The sequence below is a fragment of the Alligator sinensis genome, unplaced genomic scaffold, assembly GCF_000455745.1.
Source record: "Alligator sinensis unplaced genomic scaffold, ASM45574v1 scaffold280_1, whole genome shotgun sequence".
Classification (NCBI taxonomy): Eukaryota; Metazoa; Chordata; order Crocodylia; family Alligatoridae; genus Alligator; species Alligator sinensis.
Window position 1 is genome coordinate 989496 of NW_005841835.1, and position 19847 is coordinate 1009342.

Sequence of the window (19847 nt, forward strand, 5' to 3'; positions counted from 1 at the left end):
GGGGGTCTTCTAGCCCCAGCCCTCTTTCCTGCCTATGCAGGGGGTCGGACTCGATGATCTATTGAGGTCCCTTCCGACCCTAACATCTATGAAAACCCGTGGGAAGCCGGCAGGACTCGGGAGAAAGGCTAAGCCAACCCAGCCCCCCTAGCCTCTACCTGACCCGACTTTCACTGCTTCCCTGCACACTTGGTCCAGCCAGGGCCATGGGGGGAGGGGAGAAACAACACAACAAATCAGTCCGACTGCTAGGGACCCCACGCTTTGGGGGGCCCTGTGGACAGTGCTGTACAGGCCCCACCATGCCCCCACCCCACAGCAGCCGACTTCTGCAGGCTGTCGCCACCCCCACCCCCTGGCCCCACACAGGCTGATATGCCCCAGGCCCTGCACACCCCTAGGGACGGCTCTGGCTCCAGCACCACGTGGCCCTGGGCTGCACTGCAGGAGCACAGGACCATGCTGATACCCTGGGGCCAAGAGTGGGAAGGTGTGGGGGTGGTGTTCATAGGGTGAGTCCCACATATACACATGCACCCCCACACCCCCCTCACACTCCAGCCACCCTCCCCCCACAAAACCCATACCTTACCTAACCACACACCCCCACATGCTCCTTCACCCCACACCTATCTACCCCCATAATACCCCTCCACACACACTCTCCCCACACCCCACATACCCACCCCTCCATGCCCCCCCCCAGAGTAAGACTTCATTTTAAACTGTTGTGCCATCACTTGTGTACACTACAAACACATGTAAATCAGGACAAAAATATTTTTTGAAATCAAATTAATTAATGTTGTAGATGTTTGATTTTTAGAATATAAATTTGTTTTTTTTCTGGTTCTGCGATGGCAAAACCCCTTGCTGAAAGGAGTATTTCTGGGGGCAAGGGGAGGGCCTTCTAGTGACAAAGGTCAGGGGTTAGGGAGTGGGACTTCCAGTCCCAAGATGGAGACCAGGGGGCAGGGCACCTGTTAAGGGGTGGGGCTATCCGTGCGGCCCTCGACAGCTCACCAAAACTCGATAATTGCCCCTCCACCCAAAATAATTGCCTGCCCCTGGTCTAGGCTCATGCTCTGGTGGGCAGATCCACCCTCTTCCCCCATTCCTGAACAACACAGGGGCTTGGCCTCACCATAGCTGATCATCAGCAGCAGGAAGTTAGTGTTGCGGAGCAACCGGAGGATGGAGTGCAGATACGAATAGTCTTCCGGTGGTTTTGATTGGATCAAGGCCTGGGCCCGGCTTGGAGGATGTGGTGGCTTCTCCTGGAACACTGAAAACAAACACAGCAGGGACATGTTTGTGACCAGAGACCAGGGAGCCTATGCCTACTTTGCATGTGGGGGAGCTACGCAGGAAGGCAGGGGAAGTCACTGGAAACAGTGTCTGTAAACATGTTTCTCCCTAAGCTTTGATTGTAAAGTGCAAGCTCCCCTGGCAGAAGGGTATCTCTGAGAAAGGAAGCCCTATGGGCTGGGCAAGGGCTTTGCTGACAGCATTGCTGGGCACCAAGGGGCTCATAGAGCCATTGACATCTACCTGAAGAAGGAATGAGCCATTGCTTCAAACCAGGGCATCTGAAGGTGCTAACGTACACGTACAGGTACTGGGGCTGTACATATACATTTGTCAGAAGCCCAGGCAGCCCCATGTGCTGGGTGAGAGCTGGGCAGTGCCAAGCTCCCTTCCAGGCACTAAGTTCCCCTCAGCCTGGCTGAGCTGCTTCAGGGTCGTAATGAAAAAGGATGGTAGTACTTAATCTGGGGGCTCCCTGTCCTCAGAACTGTACAGACAAGGAACAAAAATTAAAGTGTCTGCCCCACAGAACTCACAAATCAATACACTCAGCAGGGCACAACAGGTGGATCTAACAGGGGCACAAGCTGGAAGTATGAGGCTACAATAAGAAAAAGCAGAACTCCGTAGATAAATAAACCGAGTACGCTCTCCTGCCACAACAAAAGCCAGGCTTCCCCTCACTCCCTGGATGAGCTGGGGACCGGAGGAGGAGTGTCTCGCACCTGACGTAGCAGCCAAACAAACTGCACTACCCTGAATCCTGCCTCAAACTATTCTGTCCCCACCCAATACTGGATCCCTTCCCCACTCTCCCTCTACACCTAACTGGCCACAGTGTCCTTTAACCTGACATTGTTCTCTGCCCTGTCCCCTGGGAGGTGACAAACCTCAAGGCACATGTAGCTCCCCCAGGAACAATGCAAGCATTCCCATTTGGGGACACCAAGAGAGTGTGATCCTGGCACAGTTTCCAGGCTGGCTTTGAAAGGCTCGGTTCATGCCAGGTATTTAGACAGTCTGACAAAGGCTGCAGTAGACAATCAGCCTGCCTCTGTCCCTGACTCCATCCAAAGCAGGATGGATAAAAAAAAAAAAAAAAAACAAAAAAAAAAAAACCAAAAACAAAAACAAAAACCAACTTTCTTTTTTTAATCCAATATTTTTTATTTATTCATGTCAGAATTTTTTATTTAATTGTATTTTTAATTTTTTTCTTAAGATGCTTTTAAAAAAATAAACCGATATAGTTTAAATTCAAGATATGTTAAAGCTCAAAGATATTGTTATGAAATAGTATACAATTAGAAGTTTATAATTCCTATTTGGAGACAATATATTCATATCACTTTTTTTTAGAAAAGTCTTATAAAGTCACAACAGGCCATAGACTATATTAGGGTCCCAATCTTACGGGGTTCCCAGAGGCTCCTCTAAATTCATAAAGATTAAAGAAAACCACTCTACCCAATGGAACTCAGTGCTCACTCTAGAAGATCCCATTAAGCATCTCTGCAATGCTTAGTTTCAGTTCTCAAACTGGATTTGTGTCTCCAGAGATAATATCCTTGTTAACAGCAGTATATGGAGATGAGAGAGAACAGACCCGATTACCTACCCATCAGCCCTATTGTCTGTGGTGGGACAGTAGGGAGCGCTACTACGCTGAGCCACCTGCCTCACTGTACCCAACGAAAACCCCACTTCAGGTATCTCCTCTGAAGCACTTACATCCAGCCAACCCTCTTCCTGGAGCACACCCACAAGCCAGGGATAATTGCTACCACCACCTGGGCTCTGGTCACTGATAGGGCTCTGTGCAGCCCATGGTACACAGACCCTGCAGACCCTGGTGCTGCTTAGCCCAGCATGGTATTTTGGAGTGCTTCTGATAGCCTGAAGCATTCAAGAGTAGCCTCCTGTGCTGGAGGAAAGTTGTTTTTTGTTTGTTTGTTTTGTTTTTAAAAAAGGCAAGCCCATTTTAGCTAGCTGAGCAGAGGGAGCCAAAAGGATGGTCCCATCCCTCAAGAATCCACAGCTAGGTATGCTGTAACAGACAGCATTATTAATAAGAGAAGAGACTGTGGAAAGGGTACAGGACAGAGAAATGTTAAAAGAAAAACAGCTTGAACAATACAGAATAAGCTTGTTGGACCTTTTAAACACGTGGCTAAAGATACATAACCCTAATATACTGGCTAAATTTCAGGCAAGTTACTCGCATACACATCCAGAGAATTCTGGAGGCCTATGCTTTTGTTTGCATTTCCAAAATGCCTCCCTGGAGGAAGAACCCCTAGACCAGGTAACCTGACCCTTAAATAAAAACTCTTCTGACCTCATCACCTGGCTCCAACCGGAAGCAGACATTATTTGAACCCAGCTGAGGCAGACTGATCCTTTTAAGAAGTGGTCAGCAGCCCTTGGTGGAATGACTGGAGTCACCAAACTGTTTCCACAGGTTACTTGATGTGGAAACTTAAGACAGAGTCTGGACACTATAAGGGGGAAAATGGGAGGAAGCAAAAACACACAGCAACCCAGAGATAGTCACAAGGGGATTTCTTCACATTGTCTTTCTGCAAGTTTGTGTATGCAGAGTCAAGCCCTTACCTCTCAAAAAGTGCAAAGTTTCAAAAAGTTAAATGGAGAATATCAAACAATGTACTTTTTTGTAGAAAACAATGATTAAAATCAAGGATTCCTGGCCAGTGATTTAAAAATCAATTTGATTTAAAGCAAATCCTCCCTGGTCCAAAGGATAGGAGCTATGGACTGTACCATTCTCAGAGGGAGTTACTTTTGGGTGGTCACCAGCCTGCATGTGAATAAGGGTGGGTGTGTGTTTGCACACTGCCCCAAATGGTCCCTATCAGATTTCCCTGGCCCTCCTGTGACACACAAAGCAGGCCTATTACACAAGGTGATCCTCTTACCTCCATCCCTCTTGCACATATGCCCCCACCAGCTTACCAATAATAACAAGGATGAACAGTGCAGTTGCCACAGCTGCAGTGATGAAGAACATAATACTAATGTGATAGGCCAGTTGCTCTAGATCTTCCACATCAGGTACCAGAACTGGAGGGACAAGGAAACCCACAGCAATGCCAAGCTGAATAGGAGAGACAGAGAGACCAACTGTTAGATGAAGAGCAAGCAGTAGCTCTTCCACCAACCCCAACACAGCTCCCTCAGCAAGGGGCTCAGTCCCATAATGCAATCTGACCTTGTAGAGTGAGGACCTAGCTTATGCTGGCTCAAAGTGTGACAACATGGCAAAACTCCCTTAGTAAGTCATCCAAATGCCCACAGTATATGGCTAGTGTAACAGCACTTCCTGCTTACCCCATCCTAACAAGCCCAATTCCCAGAGGTACGCCAGGCACACCTATGGCTCCACTTATCCACTGCCCCATATCTGTCACTAAACTCTAGCCCTAAGGACATGAGCACTGAGAGCCACTCAGAGGGCTTGAGCCCATCAAGCCCAGAAGCTCTAAGCATGTTTGCTGGGGCTCAGCTCCAGACCCACGCTGAGGCACCAGACTCTGAAGAGCAGCAAGGAGAGGCATCTGCTTTTTGGGTTTAGGCTATGCTGAACTGGTTGCACAGTACCCAGTCCCAAAGCCGAAGGGGGGGGAAAGAGCGTCACTGTACTAATGGCACACACTTGGCGATGAAATGGCATCTGGCTTCAGGGACACACTGGCTCCTCAGCTGCCAGCATCAGCAGCAGAGGGCATCTGTAGGGTACCATCCAAGAGAAGCATTTCCTCCCTTCTCCCCCACCCCCAGTGAGCAGGTTTCACCACAACAGACCAAGTTTTGACAAGTATGTGGATCAAAAGCATTACCATCCTGAAGGGCCCTCCTCAGGATGCAGAGAGAAAAAAAAAAAGTTGGGCCCTTTGATTCTAATGCTTCTTCTAACCAAGTGGGAATAAAGTGCACTCAGTGTGTTTGCAGGTACTCTCAAGACAGGAGAGTTCTTACGAAAGCTGCTCTCCCATCTGTGTCTTGTTGCGCCCAAGTGTGCCACAACCAAAGCTCAACTCCTAGCAAGTGTTTACCTACTCCCAGCTTTCTGTGCTGGTGACCTTCATTCTTCAGTCCCTTCAGGATAACAGACCTATGCCAGGCTCCAGTCCAACTGCTGTTTGTTCCCAGTAAGTCATTGTGCACTACCCCCGCAGGGAGAGAGGTGGTTAGTCACTTCAGCACTGAAATGCATTTTTCCATTTCAAGTTTGATGCAGGCACTGAAGGGCCCTGCCTAGAATATACAAGGGCTTCTGCAGAGCAGAGATAGAGAGATGCAGGGCAACACAAAGCAATTCTCACTGGCCTCTAACATTCCTAAATCACTTCTGCAGCTTAAAGTGTTTGGGTGTATCATAACTGAGCAGCATCAACTGAACCAAAATGACAGAAGCAATGAAGAATATCCCCATTTCCCACTACCTCCCAGCCACACTGGTTATTCAGTCCTTTACTATCACCTGTGTAACAATTGAAATCCAGCCCTCCCTCACTTGTAGCAGGAAAGGGGACAGCAGCTATGCAAGGCATGGAAATGAGGATGAATTCAAGCAATATCCAGGTTGTTGGCCACTTCCTTGCTGTAGAGAGATGCACTTATTGCTATAGGGACAGCTGACATCCCAGTGCAGGGAACCCAAGCAGGTACTGTGCCTCCTCCCTCAACTCATCACAGGTGGCTCAGAAAGACAGCCTTAATGCAATACTATCACTGTGAAAGCTTTAGATACAGTGTAAAATTAATGCTTCAGCAGTGCCCACTGTCTCCTCAGTCTTCCTTTGGTAGGATCAATTATTATCTCTCTCTCTCTTTTTTTTTTTTTTTTTTTTTTTTTTTTTTTTTTTAAACAGACAGGAAGTCAGATAGAGAAAAAAGGAATGCATCCAAGCATGTCAGAATCAGAAACAGAGAACAAGTCCTTGTAGTTCCCACCAGTCAGACACTCAAGGTTCAGTGTGACCCCCAAGGTTTTGTGCTCCATAAATAATAATTAGTTTGCCTTGGCACACATTTTCTTCAACTGGTTTCAAGATCCCATTATTAAGAGTCTTCTCTGCCACCCTGTCAACTGGAATCAGAAAAATCTGCATCCTCCATGCTCTAATCAGCCCCCTTTGCAAACTCATTGCTCTCTGCTCCAGCGGGGAGATTCAGGGTCACAGAATGTCCTGCCCTGTCCTTCACATATTAGCTCACCCCAGTGCTGGAGACAGAAAACACCAACTTACAAATGAGTAATTCTCACCAATGTTTGCCCAAGCTTCAGTGTCCAGGACAGCTCTGGGACTTATCCTTATAATCAGAGGCATGTAGATCAACTGGAGTCAGGACTCCCAGCATGGGCCACTTTGGAGAAAATAAGTGATACAAGGAACCAAATCCTACCATGCTTCCCTCAGGAATTTACATGTATGAAAAGAACATCGACAGCTGTATCCAGCAGATTGAAAATGGGCATAAACTGTCCCATTTCACAGTATAAATCAAAGCAAACTGGGAGGGGTTAGGAAGAAATGTCTGTGAGCCAAATGTTCCTTAACTGACCATCCAGGGAGTCAGTAGTACCTTCCTCACACCCACGTGATACCCGTCAGTGTCAACAGGACCCTGGCTTGGATGGAGCACTGCTCTGGGATGACGTGGCAATTCCTGTGTCTCAGTCATTCAAAACCCACTTCCCAGAGCAGTTCTACTGCCCCTCTACCTGAAATACCGTCTGGAAGCTGAGGAATCTGATGGCCAGCTCTGTGCACAGGCTGTCTCCTTTCTGACCTATCCCATGTATTACAATTTCTCCATGTTCTTCCACCATGAAAACCAACATAAGGCACCTCTGATCGAGGGAGCGAGGCAATTCCACCAAACCCAGACCACCACACAGATAGACCTGTTGTGGAAAAGCCCATCAGCCCCTACAACAAATCTGTGTTTTGCTGCTTATGTCCACTGCCTCAGCTCTGCACACTTCACTCTGCCCCTTCAGCCCGCTATCAGGCCCCACACAGCTCCAGTTTTTTAACATTCAGAAAAAAGTGTCACCTGACCATGATGCAGCCTTTCAGCAATGCTCCTGCCCCAGCCCTCCCACTCCACAAGCCCCCTGATCTCACAGACCAACAGTCCCATAATAAACTGCCAAAGGAGATTTACAGGTCCCCTGCTCCTTTTCCTTATCAGTTTCAAGCAGTGACAAAAAGATAAAAGGGCAAAAACAATTCCTTCTCCCATCATTATTATATCTAATGAGCTCTTGACCTTCAGACCCAAGCACATGAACTATATTTGCACAGCTACACAAAGAAATCTAAAGAACAGTTCCCTCATACAGCCCATAGTCCTTCTCACATGACACCAAGTTCAGAGAGACGCTTGACCCCTGGGCTGGCAGATGGCCTATTTTATGAGTTCTGTTATGAGCTTGGGCAAGGATATTTTATCTCCTTAGTAGCCATGCTCCAGCTGTGAAGTCTCGCTGGGAAGGACAAGTCTGTGACTAAAGTACAAGACAAGAGTCAGGAAACGTAGATTTTCTTCCTAGCACTGTCACAGGATTCTTGTGGGACAAAGTCAAGACCATTCCCCTCTGAGTCTCTTCCTTACCTGTAAGTGGAGGAAGATGCATCTGATATACCTGGCAGGGATTGACCGTGAAATGCTTTACTAAGCACTGGAACATCCTTTCCTTAGAGACAACAACATCATCACCACTCTTTAAAACGGTACTCAGATTTACTCAGTTCTGTGCAAAACTTCTTGTTATCTTCTGCCAATAAATCTTTCCAAGCCTAAACCTGACAGCTAAACACTCAAGTCCCAGATAACCAAAACATAGGGAAAAAGAGCTAGGATAGAAAAGAAAGTGGAGGCAAATCTCCCAGTGTGGCAGACCTTATCTTCACTGCTATAAGAGCTGCTTTCTGCACCTTAGAGTAGGTAATGTGCATATGACCTCCCGGGGGGGGAAAGGGGGGGCGGGGGAAAAAAAAAAAAAAAAAAAAAAAACCACACAGAGAAGACAAGGAACTTTGATTTTACTGCCAAGTGTTTTGTCTTCACTGCACTTTTCCCTTGAGAAGTCTCATGCACATTGGTTATGGTAAGGTGCAATATACAGCTCTGATAGCAGTAAAGATAAGCCCCTAATATGATGAGCATTATGAGCAGCATATGTTTTACTTTTTTCCAGGCACCACATGCAAGGAGTCAGTGGTTCCCATTGGAATGGTGTCCATATCACCATAGCCTGCCATATTAGCAGTCCTATGGGGAGAGTAAGGAAAGCTGGACCTGCAGTAACCCACAATGTCCTCATCACAGGGTGAAAACTTCTGCCTCTATGGTTCCAAGTGTAGCCCCCTCACTAGCACCAAAACCTCATCAGGTAGTGCAGACAGACAGACCTCAGAGCCCTGTACAACAGGAACTAGCCCATATGGGACAGGGCAGAGTGCTCACAGCCTCCAGACAAGTCGTACTGAGCCCTGACTAATGACACACCAGCACAGGGTTCCCTAGCTGCTGCCCTCACACAAACAGCCAGCTGAGCACCTTCCAGATCCTCTACTTACACCACTTGCCTGCTAAACAAAAAATATACCGTCGTTCTGTTCTTCTGTGGTTTTAAAGCAAGTTTCAGAAGTAACAGGAGAAATTAAAACCGCCTATGGTTTCTCAGACAGGTGAGGATGCTGGGTCTGGTCACCAGATTACCAACCAAGTAACCATTCTCTCTGCTCCTGAGCAGCTGTTTTTGATATGGTTCAACTCTCTTCTAGCTTCCCTAAATGATAGCGATGTACCTCTCTCTCTGCAGAGAGGGCATGCAGGCAGCAAGATTGTGGCTCTGTCCCAGCCCTGTGCGGTCACCATCCCAAGATCTCAACCCCAGTCAAAGCCTCAGTCCCAGCCATCACACTCCCAGATGCCACTCCCCACTACCCCCATCCCCATCCACCTGGCCAAGCATGTCCTGCCCATATGGGTCCTAGGCCAGTTCCATGGAGACCCTGCCCACCCCCCTGATCTGGTGCCCCTGGCAGTGGGTGCAGGACAGATAGGCCAGGGTGCCCAGAAAGCAGGGCTGGGTCCAGTGGCAGAGGCAACACTAGCAGTGACAGCCAGAAGGAGCTGTCATTGCCAGGAAATGGGATCCAGCCCTGCACTGCCCCAGCCCTGCCATCCATCCAGGCAGCAGGACTGGCCACCTGCACCATGGCCTGAGCTGCCCTCTGCACCTAGGCAGGGTGGCACCAAGGGACCCACTGCAGGCCATATAAAAATCCCTTGGTGGGATGGATTCAGTAGAGTGCCAAGAAGCCCCACAACCTCCCTGTAGATCCCAGTGTAACCATTTGCAGCCTCCCCACTGCCCGACACAGCTAGCCCAGAACCTGGGCAGGCCATGGCACAAAGGTTGCTCTCAACCCCTTCCCCACCTGTTGTCAACAATGAGCTGGGCCAGGGCTCCACAGACCCGGGTGCAGCTGCTTGCAGCTCCCCAACATCACCACCTGCTGCGAGCCATGTGGGCTCTGTAGTCAGTGGCAGGGGCCTGCCCAGAGCCCAGGCCAGCTGTGGCATGTCAAGCAAAATTGCTTCATGTGCCACACTCCAGCATACATGCAGGGGGTTGCTGACTCCTACTTTAGACTGTCACCTATGAAAGCTTTTGTCTGTAAACAAATCATTCTTTAAGTTGCCACCTTGCCCTACCTTCCTAAATAAAACCCGAGTTTCTCACATAAAACCCAGCTTCTGCCATGTGAGTGAGGGAGGAAAAAAAAAAAAAAATCATCATGATACTCACAGTAAAATGGTGAGAAGTGGCAACATAGGGTTAGCCCCAGACTAGGGGGGAGGGGAAAGTTGTTGACAAATGTAACACAGAAGCTGTTTGGATGCAACTGTTGCAACTGCATGATTTTGTAACAGGAGTTTAGCGAAATCCTCCAACTCCAACCCTGTTTCATTCAGGGTCAAAGCCAGGGTTATTTAGCTAAATTGTAGGCTACAGGATCCTGCAAATGAAACGGTTGCGACGAGCACACCAGAGCAGCAGTTCCCCCTCCCCTTCTAACTGTACATTTGTCCACACGAGGAATTCAACAAGTCCCAGGTCTGAGCACAGAAAATGATCTCAGGACATGGGCAATTGTACAGAACTAAGAGCACTGTGGCCAAGAAACCAGGAGCTGTTCTAAGAGCTTCCAGTCTGAAGAAGTGCAACAGGCAGTGACATCTGGGCTGAGAAGAAAACAAGCCCACTAACCATGAAGACAACACACTGCTTCAGTATAGACTAGTGCAGTTACTTTCCATTTTATCCATACAAGTTACATTGTGTGTGGGAAGGGGGAAGGGAGAGATAAGCAACAGTTCTAGTGATCTGGGAAGGCAACCAGCCTACATGGCTAGTGTAATGGGAGGGGAGCTCTTGCAGGCACCTCAAATTTACTTTTAATTTCCCCCAAAAATTGCTGGAATCCATGCAAGAAGCAGATGCTGAAGATCCCAGCCCTGCAATTCTGCTAGCCAATGGGAAGTCGGGCATTAGATTACATGCAGCTGCTGGCTATAATGCAAATACATTTTAGCAACTAAAAGGTTAGAGGAAATGTGATCACTCCTAAGGCAGCCCAGTGGCCTCCCTTTCCCTACTAGAACACAAGAGCTACATGCTTGTTTGGAAATAAATGGTTGGTTACAACTGTTGGTAATTTCTGCAGTGGGCTAACAAGGGCTCTCTGCCCATACTAAGACACTTTCCTTATCCTACATAAAATACAACACAGTTTCTTAGAAGCAGAGCTAAGGCATATTTTCTTTGCCTAGTTATGGTCTGTTCTGGCCACATGAAGAGTTCCAGCACAGCTACAGTATTAAACTCTATTCAGTAACTCACTAGGAAGACTCCCCTGAGGAAGGGAGCTGCAGCAAGCCATAGGTCAAACTAACATATTGCTTACATGGAGGGAAAGTAGAAAGCTTTTAAAACAACCCATACAGGCACTCCTACTTTCTTACTTGCACTCATGTGAGAAGGAAGAAAAGCAGTATCACTGTCACCGAGGTGAAGCAGAGAGAAGATGAGAAGCTCCTGAGAAAGGCCAGCCCTGAGGGTGACAGTCAAACCAATCAAGAATGCTATTTAGTCCCCTGGGACATGCCCTATTCATTTGCCCACCTTCCAGAATCCCCAGGTCAAACCAACATGTGGCTCTTTAAAATAGATTAAATTAGACCCTGGCCTGAACCTCACTGAGTGACAACACAGATTAAAACACAGCAATATCGTATGGCTAGGGAGCAAGGAAGGTATTGTGAAGGCAATGGGCTGGGACTAAGAAACTCTGGGTCCTACTATCAACAGACTCACTCTGGGACCTTGAGAAACTCATGCAGACTCTGTGCCTTGGGCTTTCCACCTGTGTAACAGAGGGATTAGTATTCTTGTTAGCACTTATGGGTGTGGAGGGGATATTTTTATTAACATTTAAGAGACTTAAATGCTGGGGCGGGGGGGGGGGGGGGAAAAAAACAAAAAAAAAAAAAAAAAAAAAAAAAAGTCGTCCTCAGGAAGAAAAAGTTTTCTTTATCCCCAAGCCCTGCTCCCCAAAAGATGCTGAGTACAGTTCCCCCATGCCGGGCTTTCAGCCAGTACATGCCTGCTACCAAAAATGTTTCCTTGAGAGAGACTGATCAAGTGTTGCTCTAACCAAATGCACCCTCTTTGGCTGGGAAACTAACCCAGAGCAGGGAGCCTGGCATCCCAGAAGCCTCTGCAGGAACTGACTGGGGGCTTATTCCAAGCAGTCAGTGTTGTTTTGTGTACTTTCACTAATGCACCTCTCCTGAAAGCCTCTTGTTAAGCCTGTCCATGCACTTCCACCTCTCACTGCCGCACATAGGAACTGCAGACTCTCAAACTCTGCCAAGAGCCAGACAAATTCTAGTGAGACTCATGTGTAGTGGGAAACAAATGTAATGTTGCAGCAAATAAGTATTATTTTTACCACTACTATAAAAATCACCCAGATGTTCCAGAAAGGTCTGGGATCCTCCTGAGGGTTGGACAGTTTAGAGTCAAGCTGAATGTTTCAAGCCAAGGTTAGAAAAATGTCTCCAGCTTTGCTAGATTTCATTGGCTCATGTCATGGATAGATTTATTTGCACAGTAAATGCGAGATCCAAAGGTTGGACTATTTAAAGCAGAGGAGCAGGATCCTGTTGCCTGCAGAGATCCCAGAGCTTGAGACTATGTTTGGGATTTAAACAGTGCAGAGGAGCAGTTACTAGTGCCAAGTACAGTATATACAGGGCATCAGCAAGAGGACTTCAACAGCCCTGCTGATGCAACTCAATCCATTCATTCTAGCCCTGAGGTCCCCACAGTACTCTCCAGGCACCACAGACCTTCCCTATCCCATGCCCTGCTATTTCAGTCCCAGACATGCCACATGTTGTAACTAATAATCATACTCCAACATGTGGTGACTGAGGCACAGCTGTACCAGATTTCTTTCAGTTTGTGAACTGTGGCAGAGCCTGAATCTGGGCCCTGTGAAGTAAAAATCTTGGGCTTGGGACTCCTGTGAATCACCACCATCCCTGAAAACATCAAGCACTAATGCAGTACCTAGAGCAGTCCCAGAAAGCCAGCAAACAGTATCTCCTGCCCTATCACACTCCTGCCCTTGTGATGCTGTTGCTTTGTGCTGTCCAAAAGGAGAGGACATCACAGAAGGAACACTTCCTTCAGGCAACAGTTCTGGACTCTGCATCTGTGCCCCTTCTCCCAACGGATAACAAAAGCAAAGAGGCAGCAATAGCACAGCATGAAGAAAGGGCCAGTGGCAGAGGCCAGGAATTCCAGATCCAAGAGCTGCCTCAGGCCGGGCAGCAGATGCAGGTGCTTGCTTTTTGGGAAAGGGCTGAGGAATACATAGTTCCAAGGACCCCTACAATTACAGACAGTGAAGAACCCCAGTGTCAGAAGAGTATGCAATCCCCTGTGCCAGGGGATGCCATGGGATAGCACCTCTTCTCCCCAACATGAACACTGCAGCCATTCATACAGTTCCTCATAAAATGCCTTAACACACCAGCTCAGAAAGTTAGCTGCTATTAGAGTGCATACTCTGTGTCCAACATGTAGCCGAAGGTACAGCACCAGACAAAATGAGAAGGAAGGTCACCCCAGGCCCCAATGCCCGTTTATAGAAACCTAACTGTTCTAGGTAGGCCACATCTTTCCCTGGCTCCAACACCCTCTGGCACCGCCCCAAGTCCATAATGTTTGAGTAGCGATTACAGAGTGTTCCCTGGAATCCGACTGCTCTGATCCACCCTTCCTTTCCGCAGAAACAGGGGGGAGGAGAGGGGAAGATGGATGGGACTCCAGCAGGAGGTTAGGAATGTCGCTCAGACAGCTGCCACCATCACATGCCCCTTCTTGATCCCTCAGTAAAGTGAGATCTGTTCTAATGGTAATCCATGGTAAAAATCAAGGTGCAGATACCAGAGGGAGGGGAAGTCTGCTTCATTTAACAATTAACCCTTCTTCTGTTCTGCCACATGGGGAATCAGACCCTGTTTGGAGGGACAGTGTAGCTGAGCTGTTACAGAGATGCCAAGCAGGCTTGTAGATCTTACTGAAGAAACCCATGGGCTGGTATCCTGCTCTTTCCTCAGGCTTTGAGGTGAAGGGTTATTCTGCACGGTAAACCCCCTAGGCCATGTCTAGGCAGGAGCATGTGATGAGTTTGGTACAAACAATGCTGTGAATCGCCCTGTGCCAAAACATCTGAATTACAAGTGAAAAGGTATGGTCCCAGTCTTGTCAATCCCCTTCCAAACCCTTCCCCTAGTACAAAGCTAGTGGGTTCTCTACAAAGAAGCAATGTAAGATCCTAACACAAGACATTCTAAGTCACCAGCCACAATATAGCCCTGTTTCAGAGCCAAGAAAACCACTCTGTACAAGAACAGAGAAAGCAGGCTTATTTCTCAACTAACACAAGTAAAAATGCCAAAACTAACATGAGTAAAAGTGTTTCTTCTCCCCATCTACATCAATGCCTTTAACAATTTGAGAGATAGAATGAGAATAGAGGAAAATCCTTCCAGACACGCACTTGTTTTCTACAGCATTTCCTAGGTGGCACCAAACGCTAGGTCTGATCCCACTAAAATGGCCAGCTCAGTACTGGCAGCAGGAAAGAAACAGTCACAACATCAAATACTCTCTCTTGCTCCTACAGAAAGGATTCTACAACTACCTGCTGGCAACAGCTGGCATGGAGCCACCCACTCTCCAGGTAACAAGCGGATGGAAAAACTGGAGCGGTTCTCAAGACCTAAAGCAGGTGCTGCAGTGGTGTCCAGTGTGTTAAAACAAGAGCCAAAGTCAAAGTCCAGGCCATCAGAACAGCTGGTTATCAGATTTCTTTCTTGGGTGCTTGGCTGAAGACCCAGGTAGCCCTGGGGGACTTTGAGAGCTTACAAGGAAATTATTTCGCACACTAGATGTTTCTCCTGCTCCCATCACTGGGCTTTTTAGCCTTTAGTGCTACTTGGAAAGATTCAGTGCGACATCCCAACATGTCTCATAAATTAATTTGTTCAGCTCTAAAAAGACAGCAAAGTAGATTTTAAAAGCACAAGCAATGGGGAGTGGGGTGTCCCCCACTCCAGCAGCCCCATGTTCCTGAAGTCACTAAGCTCTCTCTCAAGCTTCATCTCTGTCCTCCTTGGACAGTGCTCCCAGATGGAATGAGAAGCTGTCTTCCTGTAATAGTAGGCCACTGCCCATTTGCTTCAGCACGTAACATCTATGAAAAAAGCTGGGTCAGAACACACTGACCAGCTAACAGGAACAGTACACTGGAGGGAGGCAGCCTGGCCAAGTACTTCCCCCTCCCACACACACAAAACTCAGCTGAGCAAGGATCATGATGGAGCTCTAAACATTAAGTCAGCTGGAAAAAAATCACTCACATGTGACATTGCTAGGATCTCTGCACCACACCGCATAGAAGCATAGCAGTTTAGCACTACTGGGAAGTTACATTAAAGACCAGTAATAAGCCCTCTAAAAACACTGTCCTCTCCCATCTCCACCCCCTGAAGCTTCTGGCCTCTTGGAACTCACTGGTCTTTCAGCAAGTGAAGTGTTGCTAATATATTTTTAATGTAAAGCTTATGCCAAAGCTCTCCTTTGCAAAAACTCCCCATGCAGTTTCTCTGAGGTATCAGCCCTTGCAGAAGATCAGGAAAAGTATGGGGACACTCCTAATGTTTTTTGAAGACAGACAACCAAACTGAAGGAGAAGACTCTTTGCTGGCAGCATTTAAACTTCTTTCTTGAAAACTAGCTTGAGCCTACTGAGAGTGCCTCACTTAACAGTGATCAACCCATGGCATTTGAATTTGAAAATAAGAGAAGACCCTGAGGGAATCAAGGGAGGATTCCCTTAGCTGGGACCTTATGCAACACCTGGTACAATTTAATTCCTTAGATGAGTTAGTCTCCAAAGTATAAATCTGAGCCCCAGGAATAAGGTGCTGCTAGCACAGATAGCTTGGCAGTATTCAGAGCAGATTTTCAGAGTGCAATTGCAGCACAGGTAGGTGTCGTGAATCAGAGCAGCCGCCGGCAGCCGCCTGACTCACACACCGGAGTGTTTAGATTTAGAGCTCGGCAGGCGGGTAGTGATGGATGGAGTGGAATTAACCAGGCACAGACGCGTGTAGGTTACAGGAGTTTGTTTACTTACGTCGCCTAGATAGTGATGGACGACGCAGGCGAGCCTTTGTTCCGTTACTGCTTCGGTTATAGAGTTGAATATACGCATATAACTTTGGTTACAGAGTCGAGTACATGCACGCAGTTAGGTTATAACGAGATAACGACGGACGTGGCGCCAGGAACGTACGGTCGCACTTGCAAGACTTTCTACGTCAATATTTTACACTGACGGGGCGATTGATTGGGAATTGATCAATTTCCCAATTCTCTGGTGACAAGCACAGGTGCTTCCTGTGAGATCCCCAGAGCTCTCCGCCTTGGGCGGAAACTGTTAAACTATTTATAGGCAGAGGTGTTTTACAGGAATATCCAATGGTGAACCGTTATATGGAATCTTTAATTTTTGGCAGGTGGCAGCTCTTTGTCTCCTCAGGTTACAAGGTAGTGGGTTAGATTTCTCTACCTGTTACGTGTGTGCTACGTGTGAGGAGCTTACGTTTATCTTTGACCAATTATATATAGTTTCCCCTAGCATTTTATTTCAGCTGACCAATTATCTACAGTACTCCGGCAGCATTTTGTTTCAAGGAATTTTTGGCAGGGATGTCTTTTAACCCTTAATCGTCAAAATGAGGATGATTTGAATGGTATCTCTTGCTCAGTGGCATGGGCACAATTTAATTGGGTTGTGACAGTAGGCAAGTCAGTTTACTGACTGGGGCTCCCTTCAGCAAATCACTGTTTAAGGCTCCCTGGAAGCATGTGTACTCCAAGGGGTTTCCCACACCCTTCCTTAACAGGAGCAAATAAGTGTTACAGTTGCATCTCATTTCTAGACCATAAGTGTCCATGATAGATTGAGCAGGATGCAACTAACATCTGGAACAAATCTGCACAGCTAGCCAGAAAAGCAAGCATAAGGCTGCCTAAGGAATGAGACCAAGTAACAACCTACTACTATGGCATATCACAATGAGCTCACTAAACTACAGAGCCCTTCATTACAAATCCCAAAGCATGTGGACTCTGAGCAGTGTCAGGCTGAAGGTAAGCCCTCCTAGCCACTTACAAAGGAGCAAGGAGGAACTAATAATTCAACAGATACGCAATCATACTATGAAGAAGCCATATTGTGGTTTCTTGGCCTTTCAGTTAGCATAAAATCCATAGGTACTCTCCCTGGAGAAGGTGTCCTAGCCCCTCATCAAGAAGTGATCTTGAAGGTCTTTGGGGACAGAACAAGGTGTTATATTCATGAAGCAAGAGGCATTGTGCTGAATCAGGGTGTTACTAGAATGGTGCTTTGAATTACTGTGCAGCCATAAACTCAGGAAAAATCTGCACTTTAAACTACTGAACAGCCGGAAAAGTCCACCCCACCTTTTAAAGTGATGGGAAAGTCACGTTCAAGACATCCTACAAGCTGAAAGCCCCAATGTTTGGGTTTCATTGTATGCACAGAGACAGATCTGCCAATGGACCACTCAGTCATTTATTTACCCCTAAGTCAGCAAAGAGACCATGCCAAGTTAAATGCCTTTTGCACTAAAGATTCATTTAAAAAAACACCTAAAAAGCATCCAGCTGGCCAGATTGATGAGTCTAAATGTTTTTGTTTGCCCTTATCAAAAGGAAGAGGAGCAGGAAAAGGAGGAGAGAAGTGTGTTTTCTCTCTAAGGAATTTAAAGCCCCTTAAGTTCCAAATGTTCAGTAAATATCAGCTCCTCGGTATCACTCCAGAGCTTTCACCCCTTTCTGCTTCATCATCTGAGCAAACACAGAATGCTCAAGACAATAAAGATCTTTCCTCAAACCCTGCCACATCACTAAAGGACAAGGGTATGGGGGAACTTCATACACTTTGCCATGGACACCTACACAAAACTGCATACCAAAAGCAGACTGAGTTCCAAACCATTCAAGCTTCACAGCTTGCCCAGCTTGAAAGTGGGGAGTGACTAAGCCACTGCAGACTTCGTGAAGACACTCAGGAGCCACTAGTTCATCTAGTGGCTAGCATTCAGATCTCTGCTTGTAGTGTTCATTCAGCACTATGTAGCATGAACTGCCTTCCAAAGCTATGCCGTATGTGTGCGAATGCATTTGCTTCACGCAGCATGGATCAGCAAAGTATTCAGGTCCAAGGGTCACAAAACAATTTACTTGATCCTTTCAAATGTTGTAAAGAATTCTTCAGCCCTGTCAGGTACCAAATGGCTGAAAGTAAAGAAAGTTACAGCCCAGGAGAGTGCTAGTCAGTAAGTCACACTTGGCATTAGAAAGTTTAGAAGAGCTGATAGATAGAGATTTTCTTCTTTACATGCCTGACTGGAAATGCTCATTATTTTACTATACAGTACAAAATGAGAGAGATGGGACTGCATAGGACTTATCTATGAAGCCCCAGAAACTAATGCTTCAGCTACAGCATGACAAGGGTTTGGTTTTTTTTCTAATCAGGGCATTTTTCAACAGCAGCAGTAACGTGGAGTCCCATTCTTTGTGGCAGGAGGCCACAAATGCTTCAGCCTGGGAGAAAGTTTCTTTATATTCAGCCTACGTTGTCCTTTTTGCCGTCATCCCAAGTAGCACCTACCTGTAACTGCCCTATACAATCCCTCTCCCTTCCGGCTTTGAGATACAGGCACCCCTCTTAGCCAAGCCATAGGCCAGCTAAATCTGTGTTCTCCCCCAAATGCATCATATTAGCTGCTTTTTTGCCCCTAGACAAGCCTCTGTGTGTGTTAGGTCCTGCCTACATTTCCAGTCATAGAATCCACAGAGCCCTGCCACATATTCCAGAAAATGCTGGAGAAACCAGCTCTACAGCTGCTACCCATTTTCAAGCAATAACTTTGTAGCTGTCTGGCTCTCTTTATAGCCGGATAGACCTGTTTATGGCATGGTTGTTACTCTATATACGGGTCTAAATTTACTGTGTGATTCACCAGTGCATGGGGTGATGATTACCGTATTTACTCAAATACAAGACACCCCTGCTCCCTCCTCCTCCTTCCTGCCCCACCATCAGCATGGGGGAAAAGCAGCTCCTTGCCTTACAGTTGCATACAAGGAAACCACATTAAATGCACTGTCTAATATTAAATAGCTGCATGTGCTCAGTAACAGAAACCAAGGATTAAGTTGATGAAATGCAGCCATGACTATAAGACCTGTGGCCCTTAGGACAGCCTGTGTTCAGAGTAGTCTTGCATTTGAGTAAATACAGTACTTTGCCCTTGTGGCTGATCTACATTCATAGCACGATTCACCAGTGAACCACACCATATATGTAGTGGGCAGCAGGGGCCCAATAAGGCAGCAGGGCTGGAAGGGAGCTCCTGAGGTCACCTAGCCCAGTTCCAAGGCTATTCCTCTGGCAAGGGAATCTCTGGCGCTGGGAGTCCTTCAGCACAGGGTTGAGGCATGGGCCGGGGGGCTGGCTGGGGTGATCCCACCTAGCTCCAGGGGTGCTTGCCTCAGCTGCACCCACTGGGCTGCCTCTCCCTACCGGGTACCTGGTTGCCGAAGACAGCGATGGAGCAGGCAGTGGAGACCTCATGGGCGCCGAACCAGACAGAGGCAATGCGCGAAGGCATGCCCAAGATGAAGACCTGTGCCACGGCACACACGACCTGGCTCAGCACGGTGACAGCAAAGAGGTGTGGCTTGAGGCTGCCCAGCTTGAGCCAGGCACCCAGGCAGTTGAGGGCCGAGCCAGCCAGGGCAATGAGGCGCAGGCCACGGCAGT

General features: G+C 47.4%; 1 protein-coding gene across 1 annotated transcript in view; it reads right to left on the reverse strand.

Annotated features, from left to right (window-relative positions):
• FLVCR2 (feline leukemia virus subgroup C cellular receptor family member 2) overlaps positions 1-19841 on the reverse strand; it is a 39161-nt gene extending 19320 nt beyond the window's left edge. The window contains exons 1-2 of the mRNA XM_025200739.1: positions 19615-19841; positions 1145-1285 (exon numbers count right to left, since the gene is read on the reverse strand). The gene's annotated coding sequence lies outside the window, so the exon portion shown is untranslated. The remainder of the gene's footprint in view (positions 1-1144; positions 1286-19614) is intronic.
• Between the last annotated feature and the right edge of the window lie 6 nt (positions 19842-19847).